This window comes from Elephantulus edwardii, unplaced genomic scaffold (assembly GCF_000299155.1).
Source record: "Elephantulus edwardii isolate Elephantulus edwardi_28Jun2011 unplaced genomic scaffold, EleEdw1.0 scaffold00008, whole genome shotgun sequence".
Classification (NCBI taxonomy): Eukaryota; Metazoa; Chordata; class Mammalia; order Macroscelidea; family Macroscelididae; genus Elephantulus; species Elephantulus edwardii.
Genome location: NW_006399758.1, coordinates 5,098,325 through 5,102,915, shown reverse-complemented (window position 1 = coordinate 5,102,915; position 4,591 = coordinate 5,098,325). Strand labels below are relative to the sequence as shown.

At 39.8% G+C, this 4,591-nt stretch overlaps 1 pseudogene; it reads left to right on the top strand.

The window, feature by feature from the left end:
- The first annotated feature begins 735 nt into the window (after positions 1–735).
- On the top strand, positions 736–4,380 carry LOC102851038 (annotated as a pseudogene).
- The last annotated feature ends 211 nt before the right edge of the window (positions 4,381–4,591 follow it).

Sequence of the window (4,591 nt, the reverse complement as noted above, 5' to 3'; positions counted from 1 at the left end):
TCTAGAGAAAGAATAGCAAAATATGTTTATATATTTAACATAGAAATAAAAATAGTCCAATCAGACAGAAACAACACAAACATAAATTACTAATGAAAACCCACTGATTCAAGATATAGTTTCACAACACAAGAGTGAGATAATCAAACTGAAGTGGAAAGACAGGCGTGTCTCTTCTAGGAACCAATGTTCTGTAGTTATTCATAGAAGAGTCCTGATAAATTAATTCCAAAAGCTTCCCAGGGCATATTGGTTACTATACCCAATGCTCTTATGCTCTTCCTCTCTTGTTTTCTCCTTCTCTCTCCCTTCATCCCTCTTCTCTTTCCTCCCTCCACAATCAGTTTCAGATGATAAAACAAACTGATTGGGCACTGGAAATTTTATTAGTACCATCACCTACCAAGGACTGAGGAATGTATCAGTGAAAAAATTTAGAAGAGTCAAAACATAAAAATAGGACTTCTTTTAACTAAGGTAGTTAGAGATTTTCTGTGAATCGCTAAAAAGAATGGATAGTATCACATGGAGCTTTTTCATGCCAACAATTAAAATCAATATAAAGAGGCACACTGAACAAATTTGGTCTCTGTCTCTGTCACTGCAATGATGTCACAAAGACAGAAGAAACCTCATCAGCACTCCTTTAGTCTTGAGGTCCATGACATCAGCAGAGGGCCTCAAGTAATTTATAGCGTTTTGTTTACTCTGGAGCCATTTGATATGTATTAATACATGCGGCAGCAGCTGTCTCCTCTGCAAGAGGAGTGTGCTCGTGTGAGCTCTCTCACCCAAACTGAGAACATAAGCACACTCTAATAGCAAAAGAGGCAGCTGCTGGTGCATGAATTAATATATTATAAGTTACTCTCTCATTTGTTATTCTTTTTTAAATTTCATTCTGTCTTAAAAATAAAAATACTTATGATTTAAAGAGAAATGAAACTTTTCTTCAGAGAACTTACATATTAGTAGTTATTCTAAAACACATGATGTTAATTTTATTATGTTTTAGAGAAAGTCATTTGCATAATTTTTTTTAAAAAATTAAGTATTTATTATTTTCAGAAACAAGGCATCTGGTATCTTTGGAATGCTTTAAGCAGGGAAAATTAAGAAAAGACGTTTGTTACTTTTAGTTTTGTTAAAAGTGTGGAAAACGTATTTGTTTAATAGCTTATACATTGGACCAGAAATAGATATTAACCATCCTCATGCTTGTTAATTCAATCAGCTCAACAACATTGATAAAGGAAGAGAAATATATGTTAGAGATAAATATTAAAACTGATTGTTAAATATAAGTTTCTAGTAATTAAATCTAGTATTGAACCTTAGACAGATCATAAATCTTTAATTTAGTTATTCCTGACCTAGAATACAAGAGTTACCTCACCACAGTCAATAGGCCTGAAGAATTGTTTTTTTAATATTTGCCATCTTTAAACAAATATTTCACTAAGGTATGGTGTACTTATGACAAGCAGAATAATTAATAGCAAAAGCAATGTAATAAAATCTTAATATTTCTGAATAATCAAAATAGTTCAGATGATACCAAATTTTGTTTTGTTTGAGGCTGGTCAATATTGGTTTGTTGTTAGTTCACTGGTTATCTAATGAACAGTTTCTTAGAACGCTAAGGAAGGAACTCATTTTAAACAAATCTAGAGCTGGTTCCAACTGCTTGATCTCTCAATTTCATTTTATAATTTCCTGTTCTTCTTAGCTCTAAGGTTACATTTCCATTTTGTAAATATTGTACTGTGTAAATCTCATACTTCTAATTTTATGCATTATTTTATCATTGTAAAATATCTGCAAATTAGTTTTCTGTTTATCTAGGAATCTTAAGTATTTAATATCTTTTTTTATGTGATTCTAGTTCATTGTTAACAATATGGCTCATTATTTAATTCAGAAAGAATTTAAAAGGTGTGAGGTTTGTAAGAGAAGCGCTGTAGTGATTTGCATTGACCTAATTAGTTCATTTACATGTTGACCTTTAAAACCAGTGAAATTTTGTAAACCGCACTTGTGGTTGTGACTGTTTCACAAACAGACCCAAGAGAAGATATAAACTACAGTAAGAATGAAGAAATTCTGATGATGAACCAAAGGGAAACCAAAATTAAAACTGTGTTCTACCATACATCAGCCTGCATTAGAAGCTTATATGCTGTTGTTGTTGTGTACCGAGTCAGAACCAATCCATAGCTGACCCTCTGGCAGGTTCCTGACAGATTTTCAGAGGCAGTTAATGCACGGGAGGAGATTGCTCATCTTCTCCTGCAGAGCAGCTGGTGGCCTCTAACCGCATGCCCTCAGGATTGCAGCACAGCTTTTTGTCACTAGGCCACCAGAGCTCTCTAGGTTATATACTCTAAGGTAAAACTTTCAGAACAATCAGTCAATTGATTTGATTTTTCCAATTGCTGATTTTTTAATAAAAATGGAAAATAGGATTTAAACATTGGAATTAAAGTAGAATTTTAGAAAGAGCTGAATGCTCTTTCGTTCATAGGGTCACTATAAGTCGCCTACAACTTGAAGGCACTTAACAACAACAACAGCACAGAAAGAGATCAATTGGCCTGGTGGACAGAAATTGATGCTACCAAGCCAAAGGTGAGTGACTTTAATCCACAATCCTCAGGCCTGTTTTTAATTGTTTTTGGTAAAACACTTTTCCAGGTCGTATAGCCCTGGTTCGTGTACTTGCTATACAGAGGTAACTTGTGGTCGCTGTGAAGGTGAACACTGTGACACTGATGTGTCAAATGTGAGAATGGTTACCTTTGGTGGACGGTGTTTGGTGGAGCTCCCTGATTCAAACAAGCTCGGAAGCAGGAGTAGCATCCATTCTGAAAAAGCTTTCCTCTGGAAGCCCTATGAACCTGGAGAAAGAATGAAAGTTATACAAGCATTCAGGTCTTTCATTCATAGGGTTGCTATGAGTTGCCTATGACTCGATGCCACTTAACAACAACAAGAAGATTGTAGCAGGAAGCTATGGGAAGCATTGCAATCCCAAAGTCATGCAGTTCAAATCCTCTTTAGTGGAAAGAAGCTATTCTGCAGAAGAAAAAAGGGCACCCTCCTTCCATGTGATTACTTAACTGTCTCTGAACTGCAAGAAGGTCAGCTAAGGGTTGGTTCCGACTTGACAGTACACAACAAAAACAAAAGATCTTGGTGTCTTAGCAGTAAGACACTCTACTGACAACTCAAAGGTACACGGTTCATATCCACCAGTTGCTCCGAAGGAGACAATGAGCAGTCAACTCGGGAATGTCATTTACCACCCCTGAAACCCTGCTGTAGGGTCAGCTATGATTCCACAAGAACAAGGACAGGGAAAAGAATAAGAACAAGAATGCACTTGGAGTCCCTGGATAAACAATAGAGTTAATTACATTTGGACTGTCTGGATGGTATAAGTATGGCTCCGAGGACGGGGCTCCAGAGACCCTGGTGCCGCTATGGCAGATCATCTCGGACCATGACGGCTAGAGCAGTGGAGTTCAGGAGCTGATCCACCAGGAGACCTGGAGCATGACCACCACACTGTCCTCAGAGACCACAGCGGGCCCCGTGGTGCAGAGAGCGCAATAGGTCATCCGGGAGGAGCATTGCCAACTCCACAGGCGGAGCGCTGAGAGCCACCAGCAGGAATCCCCACACAAGTCTTCACATCCAAAGGCCTGACTGAGGACTTCAGCTTCCACTATGCCCAACCATACAGTCCAACATCATTGAAGCAATTAATGAGCTGCTGGTAGAGCCGGCAGGGACAATGGAGAACATTGTCCCCCAGGCTCTGGAGAAATTCACCCCAACGAGGTTATCACGACCACTGGTTATTTCCAGACAGTCAAAGCCTTCCTCTGAGAAGCTGCCCAAAAGTGGAAATTCCACATCTTTGTGTCAGAGTGTGCTCCTTTCAGCCAGGGTCACGAGATGGAGTCAACTTGTCCAAGGCAGGTATTGATTGAGACCAGTGTAGTGACTGATAAGTGATCACTGGCACAAGGACCACCCTGGCCAATGACACCTAGAGAGCAGTGACAGGAACGTACTCGCTAGCCCTGACAACAAAACACCATTTCACCGGCTCCTGGTCTGTGCGCCTATGTTCAAGCTTTCCCCACATTTCCCCAAAGCAGGGGATTCATTTCACAAGTCTGTGGCTTCTGAAGTCCTCCTTTTCATAGAAAGGGCCATTGCCATTCTGGAAAAGGTCAGTGTGCATTGCCCTGTGTTTGACTCCATCCCCCCAGAACTCATTAACCTTTTAACTCCACCATCGGAGGGAATGCGCCTTCCTACATCTCCCACCTGGTGAGAGAACTCTGCCATCCTGATGATCGTGTTCTGTGACCACCTCAAGAATGGAGGGACTTCAGTGAATTCTACTGAAACACATCCTCCTTGTAAAGGGGGACTGAAGTAGCCTCAACTAAGAGATATTTGCTATTTGTTCTGCCTTCCTGGTCATCACCCTACAAGGGCACACATCCATGAAGGGCTTTCTGCCTGTTGGCACAGCAACAGAGCTTGAACTATTGATCTTGGGGCCTCTTGCTTACAT